This window comes from Schistocerca cancellata, chromosome 3, assembly GCF_023864275.1.
Source record: "Schistocerca cancellata isolate TAMUIC-IGC-003103 chromosome 3, iqSchCanc2.1, whole genome shotgun sequence".
NCBI classification, from domain to species: Eukaryota; Metazoa; Arthropoda; class Insecta; order Orthoptera; family Acrididae; genus Schistocerca; species Schistocerca cancellata.
Genome location: NC_064628.1, coordinates 183,814,511 through 183,834,213, shown reverse-complemented (window position 1 = coordinate 183,834,213; position 19,703 = coordinate 183,814,511).

The following is a 19,703-nucleotide window of genomic DNA, read 5'->3' as shown; positions in this document are numbered from 1 at the left end:
CACAGGTATGTTACAACAATAGTACAATTCTAAAGACAATGTTCATCACAAAAGATTGAAACAAAGAGATATGCGTCCTTTTAAAACTGAGAACGGGTTACCCCTTCCAAACAGCATGACTTCAGCTCAGCGAGTAAAAAAAACCAAATACAAACATACATTGAGATTGTTAAATTGACATAAGAAAAAATATCTTGCCATAGAGCAGATTCATTTGAGTTACTAACCCATGGTCATTATGCATTGTGAAACCTGATTGAAGTTACTATCAACTAAATAAAAATTATAAAAGAAATCATTCATACTATAGCTAAATTCTCTGCATACTGAAAAGAAAACTTATCATTACAGTGGAAAACAAATACATAATGTCTTCATATCTCTCGTACATTATGCCTGAAAAGAAAAACTAACTACTAAATTACAAAAAGAAATAAACTATCCTAAGTATGATTCACAGGTTTAATGAAAATTTTGTAATCAATATTATTTAATAAGAATAGTATTTTAAATCTTCAGAATCTTCAGTCATCATGAAATTGCTTTAACAAGTGATGAGGATACATTCCTTTCATCCTTCCATTCTTCACATCCTTCAAAACATAAGTTCCTGGATGGGGTATTTTGGTAATCACAAATGGTCCTTGATACAATAATTGCCATTTTGTGTTCTTCCTCTGTATAAGTGAAGCCTTAGGATGAGTTTTTACTAAAACTTGGTCTTCCACTTTATATGTTTTTATTTTTCCAAGTCGATTGTCAAAATACATTTTCCTTTTTCTTGCCTTGTCCATTATATTAAGTAAGGATTGTCGTACTTTATTTTGTAGGTCTATTTTGTTAATAGCTACTTTAGGAATTGGTCGAATCCAGTCATTCTGTTTCTGTTTTCCAAACATCAGTTCGTATGGGGTGTATTCCGTCGTAGTATGTGGCATATTGTTTACAATTTCCTGAAAATCGTGAAGATAATCGATCCATTTGGGTTGCTGGTTGTGGCAATATGTTCTCATGAACCGGTTTAATTCACGAAAAATTCGTTCCACGGGATTCGCCGAAGGGTGGTATACTGATGTTAGAATTTGTTTTATACCACAACTGGCTAATGTTTGCCTCCAACGAAATCCAGTGAACATTGACCCATTGTCAGAAAGAATAGCCTCTGGTTTGCCAACCTTGACTATATAATCCTTGACCAGCTTCTTGGCTATGGATGCAGCAGTAGCTGATTTTAATGGATAAAGTTTAACATACTTGGTAAATATATCAAGAAAAGCTACAATCTATTTGCATTCTCCCTTTGATGATGGTAGAGGACCACAGACGTCGACTGAAATGATTGACAGCGGTTTAGTGGGTATAATAGGATGTAGGAAATCTTTCACACAAAAATTTCCTGGTTTGGCTAGCTGACAAATTTTACATTTCCTTAACTGTCTGTGCACTTTCCTGCGAATGTTTGGGAAGTAGCAATATGCTTGAATGTTTGGGAAGTAGCAATATGCTTGAATCTTCCGAGCACACTTTAATACTCCAAAATGTCCCCAAGTGATGTGCGTGTGCAAAATTAAGTCATTCTCATTCTTCTCGGGAATACACACCTTCCAATTATCTGAATCAAGATGCCCTTTGAAAAATAAGACGTCGTCCTCAACTTTGTACAGTCTCTTCAGATCATCGTTTTCCAGGCTTTGCTAAAGTTTCCTTTATTGAATGCCAACGAGGAGCTTCATTCTGCAGTTTTTCCATGTTCTTACACATGTCAAGAAAATGTTTCCTATATATTCTATCAGTCATTATAAGAACATTATATTCGGACGGATTGTCCGTGATGTTGATAGTTGACAAATCTCCATCTGGCATTCTAGACAGTGCATAAGCGATGAAATTATCCTGTCCGCTTAGGTATTTAATTTCTAATTGAAACTCTTGGGGTGAGAGCGTCCATCTTGCTAATCTTGGATGTAATAATTTACATGTTTGCAAAAAACTTAACGCTTTGTGATCACAGTATACTGTTGTCTTCGCTCCATATAAGTAATAGTAAAATTTCTTAAATGACCAGACTACGGCCAATGCTTCCCTTTCGGTAGTCGTATATGTTCTTTCACAAGCAGTTAAGAGTCGGCTAGCAAAGGCTATTGGACAGAAAGTTGATTTTCTGTCTATCATCCTTACTTGGAAGAGGCATGAACCTATTCCAATTTCCGAAGCATCTGCCATTAAACCGAATTCTTGGCTCACATCTGGATGATATAATATTTGTGAATTCACTAAGGCATGTTTTATTGCTTCAAATGCATTCTGACATTGTTGCGTCCACACCCACGGAGTATTTTTGCGCAACAAGCTGTACAACGGTTCTGCATTAATAGAGTGGTCGTGAATAAAACGCCTGAAGAAAGAGACAACTCCGAGGAAGCCCTTTAACTACCTTTTTGTTGTTGGAAGTGGAAAGTTTTTGATTGCCTTTAGTTTCTCGGAGTCCGGTAAGATGCCTTTTCCATTTATAAGATGACCCAAAAATTTGATTTTATCTCGAGCAAAGTGGGACTTTTGCAGATTTGCGGTTATGCCTGCTTCCTTGAAACGTTCTAACACTCTTCTCAATAAATCAACGTGCTCCTCCCATGTGGTCGTAGCTATGAGCATGTCGTCCACAAACAAAGTTAAATTGCTTTGAAGTGCAGGTCCCAATGCATAATCTAGAGCATTTATAAAAACTCCTTATAACACTACAACTGCGTTTACGTAGCTTACGTAATCAATTACCAAATTTGGTTTATTACGTAGTATGCCCCAACAGAACAAATAGTCCTTTCACGGTCGCCACGTATAACACTCGTTCTCTGCTACCACTGTACCATAACCTCAATGCCAGAAGCAGGTTGTAACATAAAACAATTTTGTAAAAGAAACTATGGCACAAAGCAACAGAGCAGTGTTACCCTCTGAGAGGAATTTTGTTAGTTTGACCGTGTTGTTCCTAACGGAGGTGGCTTATCGGAAATGACAGTAGGAATTACGTAAATATTGGAATAGTGACAAACAAAATTTTGCCTAGCTATACTAGTCCTAGAATAAGGGAAACGGTCGCCAGGCTAATTAGGCAAGAGAAAGATTAACATTCTCGTTTATGAAAGTAGGTATAAGTAACTATAATGGACAACACAACAGACACAACCTAGACTTAATAACACGCGAGTGCAATGAACTCTGACGCACATATGTTTAAAGATTGAAGCTAACAGTTAGAGCAGCAGGAACTATTTTCAAAATTATAACAGGTACAGAAAAACACTATCACCTTCAGGGTTTACACAAACTGAGTGATCTTTATACTGTTAATATGCACACAAGAGAGACAAACACTTGGCATACATGAGAATGTAACGTTTCACAACTGCAGCTTTCTCACTTTTACTACAACGAAACACAATGTTGACAAAATTGCAAGAAACTGACTCACCTCTTAGAATTTACCACAGACAACAACGTGATCATGTAATATTTAGGATCAAGTCAGGATTAAGAATTTCTTACTACTCCTTTACCATTGCTTTTCCACACACAGTTAGGTCATTACATACATCAAGATCAGGACAATAATTTCATACCCTATTGCAAGTGATTTCTGCCAACCCTTTTGCTGGCACTAGACACATACCTCACACACCTATTTCACATACCTTAGCCAGGTTCATCTCCTCAATTTTAAAAACATATACAGTTTTTTTCAATACCATATTTGCCCCTTTCTTTTTCAAAAACATTTACATTTAATTATATTATGGCATTCATTTACCTTTTCTTTTCAATATTCTTATTCTTTTCTCATCTATACTTTTCCCTTTACTTTTCCATTACATTTTCTCTTTACAATACCCACTATACTTTCATTATTCTTTGCCATTTTCTAGTGTACCTATATTATTTATCCATTTATTTGTCCACAAACAATACATAGAATTCTACATTATTTCCACACTATTCAATACACTATGATAGAGAAGAAGGAAAGAAGATAGTAAAAGTTCTGAATGAAGAAGAGGAAGGTTGGCAGCACGAAAAGAAATGGAAGTAGTGCTGACAATGACTCGGGTCCCTGGTGCTCGTCAGGCACCTGACAATGCAAAGAGTGCATTGCCCCCTGAGGGTTAATCAAACCTCATCCGAGGACATGTACCTTTAAATACACAACATGGTGCAAACATAAGCCCTTTCTGATCTTTAACTATATGAGAAATAAATTATTATCTTTTGGAGTTCTCTGCACTCTCGTTAAGTTACTATAAGCATCATTAGTCATAAAGTTTTCAGGTTTCTCACACTACATGGCCCTCTCATCATAATTAGACTGGCAACAGTAAGTATTCAATTGAAAATAAACATTTCCTAAGCAAAGTTAAACAGTACACTACAATAAATAAGCAACAAACTGCCACAGACCTCAAGATCAACAAAACAATAATCCACTTTCAGGTAACACTCAGATACAATAATAATAAAGGCATGCATTATATTAACAACATATATACAAATACAGCACCCTGCCCCCAGTCTCTTTATTAACAAGGCAGTCTTTTATGGTTCATAAACAGTGACTTAAATCTGGTGGCTTTTTAGGCCTCCTGTTTTCTACATCTTTCACTATGCTATTCAGATCTTGCCAACGTTTTGTTTCATCAGGTGGCTTTTTAGGTTTTGGAATTTCAAAGTCTTTAGCAAGGTACAACATCTCCTGTTCTGCTATTATTTTATCAGGTGGTTCTTTTTGTTCCTGTAATTCACACTCCTTCAAAACATTTGTTAAAGCTTGCCCCAGTATAGTATCATCTGGAGGTCCCTGCAAATTATGACCCTGTATTATATTATTGAATAATTCATTCGGTTTTGGCCCAGATTCACTTTCTGTATCTTGCCTTGGAAAAATGTCACTAATTTTCTCATACCCTCTTTCAGTAAAAGTATATTCACTTTCATTTACACCTGAGAATTCATCTTCACTGGAGTCATCACTACTCTTTTCCTCACTATCAGATTCACTTAAGTACTCGACTTTTGAACAATAGGGAAAGTTATTATATTCATTCTTATCTGTATTCATATATCCTTCATCATCTGAACTATCACTGATTTCACTTTCGTCATCAGATTCGAGCAGGAAGGCAACTTTTAAACAGTGCGGCAGATTATCACTAGATGTTTCAGTCACTTCGTTTTCCGACTCATTTTCTACACAATGCACATCGTTTGGACAGTCAGGCACTTCTGTTATATCACTTTGAACGATTTCAGCCTTAACTTCATACTTAGTATAATCGTCACATACTTCAATAATTTTCATTTCATTTTCTTCCATGCTGTCATTTTCAGGTAATCGTGCGAAATTCTTACTAGACCCTTCTGCATCAAAACTATTAAACACCTTTCCATCAACAATAATTTCATCTGCACTGCTCATAATGTCATGATTACGAACGTCCTCCTCTACCTCTTTTTTACCTATTATTAATTGTGCACACGTCTTTTGCGTGGCATATTCTACCTCCCTTTCCTCTTTATTCATCACAACCTCCCCCACATCTACGTCTTTTAATTCATACACATCATTAACAGTACAAATATTCCCCTTTTCACTCGCCTTTTCTGGCTCCCTTTTATTCTTTAATAAAGTCTTTTCGCACGATTCCGATACCGAGTTATCTTTATCATATGACATATTAACTTTATTTTCATTTCTACATTCATTTACTACTGAAACCGGCCATCGGAAGTGTCCGATCCCGCCTCTTCTGTCTCTCTCTTCGGCAGCCATCTTGTTCTGGCGTCTGCCATTTGTGTCTGCTGCCAAGTGCAATGTACGCTGCTTCGGCAACGGCTGGCCCGAGCACGAACGGTCACGTGACTTCGCACTGGGAACGCCACTAAGTATCACTCCGCGCCCGTCTGCTATAGGCGCGCCGTTAACCTTCCTGCCCCATAGTTTACATCTTTCCTTCTCGAATCTTATTTTGGCATCTTTTGTTTGGGCCCAAAACCGGTTTCCGCGTGAATCCGGCCCGTAACACACGCGGTTTTTAGTTTTCCATTTCGTCTCTATTTTGGAAATTCCGTGCCATGTTTCCTCTACCGCGCGTAGTATAATTCCCCTGCCTCTAGCACGACCTCTTTGAATCGTGTTTACACGAAATCTATCGTTTTCCTGTCGTTCAGCTTGGTCATTACTTCCTCGCGAATAATTATTGTTATTATGGGGACGGTACTCGCGATTTCTTCGCCAGTGATCTTCATCCTCTACCCTTTCCAAGAACGCAGAAAAACTACTGTGTGTACTTCCAACATATCGTTTCGAATCCTCAGGCAGTTTCTGCCAAAGAACCCAAACGATCTCGGCTTCAGTTCTTCTTGCTTTTAGGTGTATCAGTTTTCTGTACCATGATTCGCAAAATTCTTTCATGGTTTGCCTACCCCTGATGTCATTCAACCTGGCCATTAAAAACTCACGCCACAACTGGTCTTGTTTTTGTTCTGACCAGTATTCGTCAATAAATTTTTGTTTAAACGTTTCAAAATACATCTGGTTAGCATCCAGATTCAAACCCCATCTTTTTGCTTCTCCCGTTAGTGCACTAATTACAACATTAATTTTTTCCTGATCAGACAAATATTCAGGAAAATTTCTTTCGCAGTTCTTTACAAAGTCTAGGGGGTGCCATCCGTTATGCCTCTTTGCAGGGTCGAATTTCTCTTCGCCCTCTAATATTTTACTGAGAGGCATTCTTTCAGTAAAATGTGTAGGTCCGGTTTGTATTTTCCTTTCCAAGTCATACACTTTGCCTTGGATTTGTGAAGTGTTATGTTCACACTTCTTTTCGAAAGTAACAATCTGTTTGGTTAATTCTCTACTTGTTTCTGTTACAGATTGCTTAATCTGTGCAAATTCCGCGTTACATTCGGTTTGTATTTCGGATTTAATACCGAATACCTTTTTGTCAACTTTAGTACAGACTAAGGGTTCAATTTGATCTTGAATTTTAATTACTTCAGAGTCAAATCTTTCGTTAATGTCATCAATTTGTCCTTGTACATTGGCAATATTGCCATTGATGACAGTAATTTCGCTTTTAATACTTTTAATTTCATTACTCACTGTTCCTACCCTTGAGTTGACTTCTTCAATTTGTTTACTAAGTCTGGTACTCTGCATTTCGATTTGTGCATTAATATTGTCACTGTGTGCTGCAATTTGTGCCTTAATATTGTCATTGATATTGTCATTTTGCGCTGCAATTTGTGCCTTAATATTGTCATTTTGTGCAGACAGTATTTTAAGCAAGTCAGTCAGATTTAATGTCTTTTCACTTTTAGATTCTACTGCCCTTTCGTGTTCAGATCCTACACCCCTTTCTGGTTTTGGTGATATCCCTCGATTCATCAGCATAGCCACTGTCTTCGACAACATCGCCTACATTGTCTTGCTTAGTACGCGCTACACACATAGCTTCGATCTGTTTATTAACGTCTGCGTGATAACGTACGTAATTTAACTCGCGCGTCATGCCATCTGTTGGTGTGCTGCCTGAACTGCTCTCGGTTGCATTCTGCTCTCGCGTGTCTACACTTATTTCTGATTTCCTGTCCATTTTAGCTATTATTAAGTACTGATACCTTTTATTTTTAATTTAAACTGAACTTTCACTACTAGTTCTGTCAAGTAATGTACAGGTTCGTGCCGCTGGACGTTTTATGTTCACTCAATGTTTGTAAAATGCTAACTACTTATAATTTTTTCCGTCTGTAGGTGCAAACTGAACAACGTCCTGTCACGCGGCGCCACGTATAACACTACAACTGCGTTTACGTAGCTTACGTAATCAATTACCAAATTTGGTTTATTACGTAGTATGCCCCAACAGAACAAATAGTCCTGTCACGGAAAAGCCACGTATAACACTCCCTTCTGCTACTACTGTACCATAACCTCAATGCTAGAAGCAGATTGTGACATAAAACAATTTTGTAAAAGAAACTATGGCACAAAGCAACAGAACAGTGTTACCCTCTGAGAGGAATTTTGTTAAATTGACCGTGTTGTTCCTAACGGAGGTGGCTTATCGGAAATGAAAGTAAGAATTACGTAAATATTGGAATAGTGACAAACAAAATTTTGCTTAGCTATACTATTCCTAGAATAAGGGAAACGGTCGCCAGCCTAATTAGGCAAGAGAAAGATTAACATTCTCGTTTAGGAAAGTAGGTATAAGTAACTATAATGGACAACACAACAGACACAACCTAGACTTAGTAACACGCGAGTGCAATGAACTCTGACGCACATATGTTTTAAGATTGAAGCTAACAGTTAGAGCAGCAGGAACTATTTTCAAAATTATAACAGATACAGAAAAACACTATCACTTTCAGGGTTTACACAAACTGAGTGGTCTTTATACTGTTAATATGCACACAAGAGAGACAAACACTTGGCATACATGAGAATGTAACGTTTCACAACTGCAGCTTTCTCACTTTTACTACAACGAAACACAATGTTGACAAAATTGCAAGAAACTGACTCACCTTTTAGAATTTACCACAGACAACAACGTGATCATTTACTTTATAAGACTCAGCCTAAAGTTTGAAGTTGGTAACAGCACTTTAGTAAGCAGTTTTACTAGGAAAATTATTTCAACAAGCATAATTGATTTTAACTTTCTCTTTACTAAGTTCAAGAGGCATTAATTGGTAAAACTCTGGTCATAAATGTACTTTCAGTAAGGACACTCGGTAATCACTTTACTTCAAACGGAGAGGATCCTGAGAGGTGTTATGATGAGGAGTAAAATCAAGGTAGGTACATAAATTCCGATATGAATTACCTTATATTTCAGCACACTAACACATCCATTAGGCTGATCCTTCACTGTACATCAATATAGTATTACGTTACAGTGATTGCGCAACGTGGTGGCAACTGCATGTTGGTAGGTGGATTCGCAGACAGAATTGCTGGACTCTGTCATTTCTTCGTGGCGATGATTCATACAAATTCCAGAATAGTTCCAGCTATTTATCCGTCCATCCGAGGCCTTGGAAAGAAGCAGGAAAAGCCTCTCTCTGAATCATCACAATATGCACCGTTATAATGACAGTGCACAGACTCGTAGCTCCTTTCCGACTGGTGGCTCGTCTCCGACTGATTGCTCATCTCCGACTGACTATCAGTTCCACCTTTTCCACCTATGCCAACCACAATTTGCGCGCGCTACACAGTTCCGTTCCTGGGGGGAACCACTACACCATTTACATACAAACTAACTAAGAACCCTAAGTGAGGATCAGCAATTTACATAACAGCAAACAAATACATTAAATAAAACAGAACATTTTCACATATTGACACTTCTACAAAAAATTATTCACACAAAATTACAATTACATACAATAAGTTCTGTTCCCTCCAAATGGGACAAAGAACTTTAAATTACTGATACACTACTTTGCACAGAATCAAACCACGACATCAAAGGTTTGACAAAGAAAAGAGTACACAATTTTATGTTATCGATTCAATCACACTTACGGAAGATCAACAATGTAACATTAAATAAAGCAAAAGCAAAATAAATTCATACAGCATAAGAGCTGTGGTGTTACATCCTGAGCTCACGTTTAACCCGAAAGGTAAAACCTTAAATTGATAGCTTCTACCTGCATGTACAAATGCGGTGTACTTTATTGATGGTTCGTCTAGAGCCACCTGCCAAAATGAACTTCTCAAATCAATATTTGTTAAGTATTTCATCCCCTCGAACTTTTGAATTAGCCCATCGATATTTTCCGGATGAGTTCGCACGGGCACGATAATCTTATTTATCTGCCTTGCGTCTAGCACGAGACGAACTTTTCCTCCCTTTTTCGAGACTACATGAAGCGGACTACAGTATGGACTCGTCGAAGGTTCGATCAGATCCCATTCAAGCATCTGGTGGATTTCCGCATCAACTGCCTTTCGTTGGTGCCACGGTACTGGATAAGAAATACGGCAGAAAACTTGGTGTGGTATCACATCTAAATGGCATGTGTATCCCTTGATTACACCAGGTCTTTCTTGAAAGACTTCATGATATTCCTGTAGAAGATCATATAATTGCTTTCTTTGGTGTTGTTGCAAATATTCAGGTTCTTGTACCTTTTCATATACCATATCTTCAGGGTTTAAAACAGGTTGCAAGTAATTAATTTGGTAATACCGTACAGGTTTGCTATGTATCCACTTTATTTGCAGCTTTCGTCCCTGACAATACTTTCCATGGGTACTATATTCCCTGAGAAGATTCACTTGATGTTTCTGATCCTTTATTGTAAAACTGGCATGGCCTAGAGAAAAATCGATATGCCGATTTCTCTCTCTAAATTCATCTATACCCAGGATACAGTCCTCAACCAATTTTTCTATTACAAGGAACGTGCCATTTATAGCTACATTTCCTATATCTAACTGGAGTTGAGTCTGCACATTAACCTGAGAAGAATTATGACCAGAAGGACCTACAATTCTACAACACTGAACAGGAAAAATCGGTGGATTTGCTTTCTGAAGTATTCTTTGAAACAACTTCTCAGAAACGACATTTACTGCTGCTCCTGTATCTAAAGTAACTTGCACAGTAATGCCTTCAATTGCCGCCTGAATTTTCGCAACAGGTTCAGTGATATGTTCCTCTTGACAAGGCATCATATCCTGCTGAAGTTCTTATATTAATAATTTGTCATCATTGTACCGAAAGAAATTGACGCTTGAATTTTCGCCCCTGAAAACTTCCTCGACTGCACCGTCGGGGCTTCTGACAGTCGAGTTTAGTTTGACGATTGTCCATTATTAGTAGATGTCTGCTCCGTTACGTCGGTTATTATTGGTGGTTGATTTCTTCATTCATTTGCATTATCATTTGGTATCCAACCTGAAGTTTGTGGTTGGTTGTGATATTCTTGGGTTGGTTGCTGATATCGGCGTTTTTGCTGATAATTCCCTTCTTGATAGTATCCTTTCCTCTTCTTATTATTCTTCCTCCATTTCCGTTTATATGTTTGTTCACATTGTTGGTCATGATTACACTGGTCGGGATTTTCGTTACCAAATTTCACGTTTTTCTGGAAATAATTCACCTGTGGGTTTGGTGAATTGTGTGCAAAAGGTTTGTTTCCATACTGTTTGTTGTTACTATTGTATTTGTTAGGTTGGTAACTTGGCTGGTTATAGCGCACACGTGATTCTTCGAACAGAATGTCTATTGAATCCAATGTGGCTAGAAAATCTTCCACATGTTGTTCAGGCACATGTAGAAGTTTTTCCTTAGCTTCAAGTGGAAGGTTGCCCTTTAATATTCGAATGATATCCTGCGTCGGGATTGGTTCATTCCAGTATTTACTTTTATTTATATACTTCTCGAAATACTTTCTTAAATATCCATTTTTGAAAGAAAAAGTTTGTGGGTCAAAAACTTCCTTACGTAGTATTTCTTGTACTCCCTTATTCCAGTATTTGTGCAAGATAGCGCGTTCAAATTGGTCATAATCTTGACACCAATCGGATGCTTCTGACGCCGACATCGATCCATCTCCATGTATGAATCCTGCAACGAACATAATTTTTTGTTGCTCAGTCCACATTCGCGGCAATATCCCTTTAAATTGCTTGATAAATACCACGGGATTGATCGACTTCCTTTCGGGGATAAATATCTGGAATTGACGATATTTAAGCATTTTTTCTTCATTCATGGTCACAGGTATATTCTGGTGGCTACTTCGCGGCGAATGATAATCTCGATAATTTGTTTCTGGTTGATTACGTAAATATGCACCAATACATGGATATTGTTCCATGGATTCGGTTTCACTGGTTTCATCAGGAATAATGTCTGCCTTTGATAAACTGCAAGTAGTATGTGCCCCTCTAGTATTAACTAGACCTTGCTGGCATGCTTTTAATGTATTTTCTATCTTTGCTTTCCAAGCAGGAAATTCATCTCCTATATTCTCCTTAATCTCTTTAACTTCTGCCTTAAGTTGTTCTTGTGCAGCTTCGTTGTTAACTTGCACGTTAGAAACCGTTTCTTTCAAGGTTTTGTCTACATAATTTCGCACTGTCTCGGTTTGCTCTTTCGCCCAATCTTCAATGTCCTTAGAGAATGCGATCTTATGTTCATTGAAAAGTTTCTCTATGTGTTTCTCGCCTTCGAGACTGAGAGTGTCTATCCTCCGAGTAAGTTCAATGACAGCTTGCTCGTTATCGTGCTTAATTGTATTCACGTCTTGCGCATCAGTGTTCTGTACATGAATAACTTCCTGCACTTGATGATTTAGTGTATCTTGACGACATAAGATGTCTTTGTATTTGTTTGTTAATTCCTGATACTGTTGTTCTTGTGTAACTATGAGTTGTGCCTGACTGGTAATCAAGTGACTCTGCTTTGTTTCCAAACTCTGGAATTTTTCAGTAATCTTATAATTTTTTTCTTTTAGTTTATTAGATTGCTCCTGAGCCAAATTAAATTGCGCACTCTCCAATACTTGGAATCTACGATTCATGTCGTTTGCAAAATTAGATTGCGATGTTTCCAATGCCTTAATCCCTTGTGTCAAACTTGACATCAGCTGGGATAACAAATCGGTATTCTCAGCAATTGGCGATTGCACTGGGCTTAATGAGGATTGTACCGACACAATTTTCGGTACAGTCATTTCGTTTTCGCACGCGTCTGTGTCAGAGATGAAATTCATGTTGTTTGTTGGTTGCTGCATATTTCTCTGGACTTCTTTCGACATATGAATGTCGGAACTAGCAACCGTTTGTGTCGACGGCGTGAGCGCATTAATTATTGCTGGTTGCTCAGCTGTAATCGACATATCGCTAACTACGGCGGTATTAAATTCTGTGGCACTAGTTGACGATGCATTCACACTATTTAATTCATTTTGTGGCATTGTGATGCGTGCTTGCTTATTGCCTTTGAACATAGATCTAGTTATCACCATGTAAATGAGCAATTGACAGTTTCTCCTCTAAATCAGTCCTACAAAAGTGACTAATGAACTTTTACACACGCAAAAAAAAAAAAAACCTTAATGTCCTAATGCTGTCAATGTACACTTTACAATGTGACACACACAGTACATAGATAACAAATAAAATATTGTCTTACTATATCTACTGAAATACAGGAATTCTACTAAAAGTAATATAGCAACACTATTTATACTTAGAAAATTAATAGCTGAAAGGTAACTAAACGCATAAATGCTCAAGAAAGCTAGTAATTCAAATGTTCTGACCTTTTTGAAGTTTCTGCTCGGCTGCTGGGACGGCATACTCGTTCTCTTCACAAGATACACCCGCACGTTCAGTTAGCATGAAACATACAAAGAACCATAATGTAGTTACTCTATAAAACTAGACATAAATACACACAATGAAACATTAATTACTAAATTACTAACATGGTTATATTTCATGTTCACTATGAGTGTTGTATCAGGATCGTGTCCTGTCTAACGGTAGACATTTATAAAGACTCCTATTATTACTAGGCTAATTACTATTTAGCTCTACAGGGCCTTTATACTGAAATGGTTCTCCACACCACCTAGTATTGACTTCTATGTGTGTGAGTAACTGTTTGTTCACTGTTGTGGGTAAATACATACAGCGTACACAGGGCGGTGTGTGAAACTGATAGCGATTACACTCTTCTGCTGTTGTAGAAATCTGCTCCAGATGCTGCAGATACCGTGTTGAGCTGAAAGTGGTAACCAAAGTACAGAGAAATATTCTTCGGGGCTCTGTTGCATAGCAATCAGATTGCTTTCAGTTCTGAGAAATGTCCAGTTACTATTGTGGATTTGAATGATCCATGAAGTGACTTCTTTTCCGAAGAAAACATCGAACTATTTCACTAGAACTGAACGCTCCCGTCGGAACTGTTCTCAGCTGTGGGATATTAGTAGATCACAATAGCAGTATATCGCTGGGTGTATAATAAGACGTACCTTCTTGAAATGAACAATATTTTTATTGTTCTGTTAACTGATTTCCTTCCGTATGCACTTATATTTTACAATATGAATCACAAACTCGCAATGGCGTCGATTTTTACATCACAAGAATGGCTCTCCTCTCCTCAAATTACTCTTAACAAGAACAAAACAAAAATCTATATCCTAAGAATAATTATGTGAGCGCTGACCGCCACAGAGTAATAAACAATATCTTTGTCTCTCTCTCGCACTGTCACAGCAAGTTACGCTGCATGATACATCATAGACAGCAGTGTCCGCTACAGTGACAGTCTCATTTACAAAATTTCACGGGTCGAGAATTTGCGTTGCAAATGTGTAGAAACAAAATCTTATGAATATAACAGTGTCCGAAAAATTTTCGCCGGCATTGTGATACATTCACGCATTTACACACATTTCATAACTCTTAAAGTACGATTCTTGGTTTCCAACATCCTTTTTCACAAGTCAGAGTCCCTAACCACTATTCATTACTCCTTACCTTATTACACACACACACACACACACACACACACACACACACACACACACACACACACATATATATATATATATATATATATATATATATATATATATATTCGTCGACACGTCAATCTTGCGACGACACTTCAATATTTCATCATAATAAATACATAGCATAATCAGATTCCTCATATAGCATCAGCTTATTGATCATAAACATACCTCAACAGCATAATACACATATTCATTGTAATAATAACATCATAACACCTCAGTCAACTCTCAAAATCGTCGTAGCTTCCTCCAATAATTTCAAATCCTAAAAAAATTCTCTGCTCATGTCAAAAGTGTCATCTGCCTCAAACGTACTTTAAAAATCGTGATCCCATACCAAATATATCATTCAAAGCTCTCATAATATCACAATGGGTCCGAAAAAATATGAACAGTTCACAAAGTACAAACAAAATACAGTTTCATAAGTGTGAAGTTATTCAACGGTGTAATTGCGTAAACATCTGTCACTGATGTAGTAAAAAAAATGTTTATCTCTCTCAGTTAAATGATAAGATAGCTGTGTAATTATGTGTTAGAGAAATATGGTACCGATGTGTAAAGTTGTATAAGCAAGTACCATAGTAGTTAGGGCTTCTTGTGCTTGCCAAACACATGGTACACAAAGTAAGCATGTACCCCCCTGAGGATTAATGTAATTATACCCTCAGGTGTTACAGAGTACAGCAATGGAATGAAATGTATCACGGAAATCCTTTGTACCATTGTACTTCAAATATCTTTAAAAATAAATGATTTAAGTACAAAATTAATCACTCAAATACATGTACTGTAGCGCTAAACTGTGCGTCTTGTTGTAAGATAATCTCTGTGGAAGTGTCGTATTTATCGTCCTCCGAAAGCTAAGTTCTGCAAAACAAAAGTGAAATGCTTTGCATATAGATATCTTAGTTATTACGCTTATTGTTGTGATGAAGAAATTACCGTGCTGTAACGTATTGTTGTGCTACGGAAAAGGCTGTCTCATTGTAGCTATACCAAAAAAGTTATTACTAAAACATGTTTTACTTTCCAGAATAATTCAGAAAAACTGTGCAGATATAAAACAGAAACACCGCAAAAGTAACATTGTAAATTGTCACTCATTAGTACTGTCGTGATAAAATCATGTAGCTCTCACATAAACTAACCACTGTGTCGTCTGTTCACTATAACAATGCATTCGCAATTACTTTTCTAAGTTACCTATGCTCTTGACTGGATAGTTAGTTAGCTTTAAAACATAGTTGCATATTAACAGTTTGTAAGTGTGACAAAGAGTACTAGTAACGTGAAGTGAAAAATTTTATAGCAAAGACTAAATAAAAAAACAGATTATCTCTCAATAAATGGTTTCACATGTGAAATGTGGTGTAACCCTTTGCTCTTCCTTATACGCAGAATTTCAACTTTTACGCAATTATCATGTGGTATACGTCGGTAAGGAATCTTGGAATTATTCTCAAGGTTAGCGTCTATGTTATTTTTCTCTGAGCCAGCCGGCGCACGCGGCAGCCTGCGGTGCGAGTCATTGTCTGTTCCTTTGTTGGCGCGCGTCGTTACTGGGATTAGGAGACCTAACTTCTACAAATTCGCCTTGCCGAGAAGGCCCTGACGTGTTTGAAGCTCGCCAGTTCTGATGGAATTCAGATCTGTCGTTTTGTCGGTAGTTTACATAGTTTCTTGTTTGTCGGTTATGTGGTGGAGAATTTCTCCCGGAATCGTAACTGCGTGGTGGACCGTTGCGTCTGAAGTTATTCTGTCTTCCTTGATAATAATTATTTTGGTTCCCATATTGTCTGTTTCTATGTTTGTCTCGGTCACATTCATTACTATGGAAAAGCGATCTTTCTCTGTAACTATTATTCTGCCAACGGTTGTCATACGGGTGGTGTCTGTTTTGGTCACGATTTACGTATAGCCTTGTTGTGTATTATTTCTGTCATTGCGGAATTGTGACAGATGTGACCTGTAATTGTTGTGCTCCTGTTTTCGCATTCCGCGATTGTCAGTGTCAATTTGCAGTTTTTGTAACAGTCCCTGAAAAGCTTCAATGTCGTCTTTGCAACGTCCTGCTAAAATAATATGTCGTAAATGCTCAGGCAGTTCGATTAAGCAAATGCGGATGAGTTCTGAGGGGCTGTATGGGTTTGACAGGTACTGATTCTTATGCAACATGTCTTCAAAATATTTGACAAGACTGGAAAATTCAGATTGTTCAAAGTGTCTCATCATCATGATGCTAAGTTTTACTCAGTCTTGTGTAGCTTGAGACCAATATGCTGAGAGGAACGCATGGTAAAATTCTCCTTCACTGTGACAATCGTGAATGACCAATCGCATTCTTACAGCTGGTTCATTCTCCAAGTAGCCACACATAAATTCTAACCTGTGCTCCAATGACCAGTTGGGAGTAAAACAATGAGAGAGTTGATGGAGCCACACTTGTGGATGAATGTCGTTGGCAGAATTCTTAAACGTTTTGAATTTACGTGTAGTAATGAACAGCTTATAGTCAAAATCATCGTGTCGGCGTGTAGCATATCAGTCATTGTTATGTCGTGTCAGCGGTTCCATCTCAAAATTCGGTGCACCTTGCCAATTTCTTTCATAATTTGCGAAATGCCCTGTGTTATTGTTTTGTGGCTTTACCGTATTTCTAAGTTCCTCTTCCCGTGTTGGAGCGCGAGTGTCCTCTGAAATATGAAATTTTTGTATTATTTGTGCCAACTGATCTTGTACTTCCCGAATTTCTCTTTAGTATTGCGTATTAATTTGATTCTGATTTTGCTTGAAATTCTTAATTTGTTCATACTCTTCTGTGTCAGTGATGGCTACAGGTCTTGTGTCATTCAGATCATCATCTACCTTTGCAGATAAGTTAGTGAACTGATCCGAAAGTTCAAGCGTATGTTCCACTGAGTCTAACTTTTGAAGCTTTTGTTCCATTGTGTCTAACTTTTGAAGCTTTTGCTGTGTTTGTCTCTGATTTTGTTCCATTGTGTCTAACTGTTGCTGTGTTTGTCTCTGATTTTGTTCCATTGTGTCTAACTTTTGAAGATTTTGTTCCATTGTGTCTAACTTTTGAAGCTTTTGTACCATTTGTTGCATTAATTGTAATAACAATGCACTGGTGTCTGAAACATTTTCGTCAGTGCTTTTCGGCAGTGAATTTGCACCGGCAACATTCACATTTTGACAAGCGGAAAATGTGTCTCGACTCATTTGAGAAAACGGTGAGAACCCAAAACCTGAGTCTACAGTATTACTGTGTTCTGTCATTCCCGATTCCTGAGGCGAGCTGTTGCCGACCGATCGATCGATAATGCTTCCCTGTTCACTACCTGTTTCACTGTCTACACCATTATTTGACGCCCGCTCCATTTCCCTATGCACAGTTACCAAATTACTACTTTGAATATTAGTTAATTCATTACATGGTGGCGTTAACACACTGCTTTCGTCTTCACTGTCATTTCTCAGTTTACTTTGGAGCCTAGTATTACGTTTAATCAAATTAATACGCAATACAGCAGAAAAACGCAATTTGAAGAGAAACAATAAGAGAATACATTAACATAGCACTGAAAATAATATTTCGTTAATTGTAAGCGCAGCTGCGAAATACTTGGTGCAAATCTACATGCATGCTACAACTGTTTTACTGTACAACAATGAAAGGCTGCAACTACAAGGGAGATTCTCTCTACAATTACGCGCTAGCAATAAACAAAATCTACACTAATTACACAAACTACAAGAAAAAATCAGAAGATTCCAGTGAGGTATCCTCGGCTAAGGGTCGACATATGAAACGTCCCCTTAGAAAAATTATACAAGACTGTGCTTAAACTGACACACAATAATTTTAGCGCAACGCAATCTGACTTTCAAGAATCCCTACAAAAGAATGGCCCTGACTAACATTAACCTATACCTTTCACAAATCACTTACCTCACAAAAATCTTGGTTACTCGAACTACTGCAATACAGCGAGCGCCACTACTGCCAGCTAAATAAAAGATTCAAACTACGGAAGGCACTAACTACTAGTAGGCATAGTTAGCAAATGAAAGATTTTAATAGAGAACAAACAATGTATTTACCTTAATATTCATTCATCAAAAGTCATAATATATACAGCAGTTCATGACATCCATTTCTACAAATTTCAAAACTCCGCCATTTCTCTCCCCACATCCACCACTGCTGGCGGCTCACCTCCAACTGCGCAACGCTACGCGCTGTTCACGTCCAGCTGCCCAACACTACAATGGCAGACAACAATGCAAAATTGCCACAGACTGCACACAGCACAGCCAGTGATTTTCATACCGAGCGCTACATAACGTTGCCGATAAGAAAACATAAACAGCCTACTTACAAGCTGATATACCTATTGACACCGAAGGTGCTGAAGAGACTGAGAGAATGTATGCTGAGACAAGGAAAAAGAAAAAAAATACGATTGTCAAGGGAGACAAAAAATTATGATCGTGGACTGACTTTGAAAGTAAAGAAGGTAAAAATATAAGTAATACAGCAGAAGGGAATCAAATGTATAAGCAAAGTAATTAGTGGTAAATATAAAATGGAAAAGTAAGAATGACTCGAGGAAAAATCAAATCTATTTAAACATGCTTGCCTATTGGAAAGACAGATCCACCTATAGAGGAATTAAAGCGTACTTGCGGGGAAGAGAAGCACCTGTATGAGAGCTCAGATGGCAAGCCACTACTAAGGAAAGGAAGGAAGGGTGAAATGTGAAAGGTTTCGGTAAATGAGTCATACAAAGGAAACGATGGTATCGGAAGAAGGACACGACGAAGATCAGACGGCTGTGAGAAGTGTTTGACAGAACTGCGAAAAAGACACCTCGAGTATCTGACATGCTCTCATGATTACTGAAATCGTTGGAAGAACATGTCACTACTAAACCTTTTCATAAATATGAGAGATACATGAGACAATCCAGCTACCCTTAGATTTCAATAACAGTATAATAACTCCAGTACCAAAGAAGGGACGCGCTGATAGGCGTGAAGCAAGATAAAAGAACGGATTGACATAAACTATGTGATAAAAAGGTATCCGG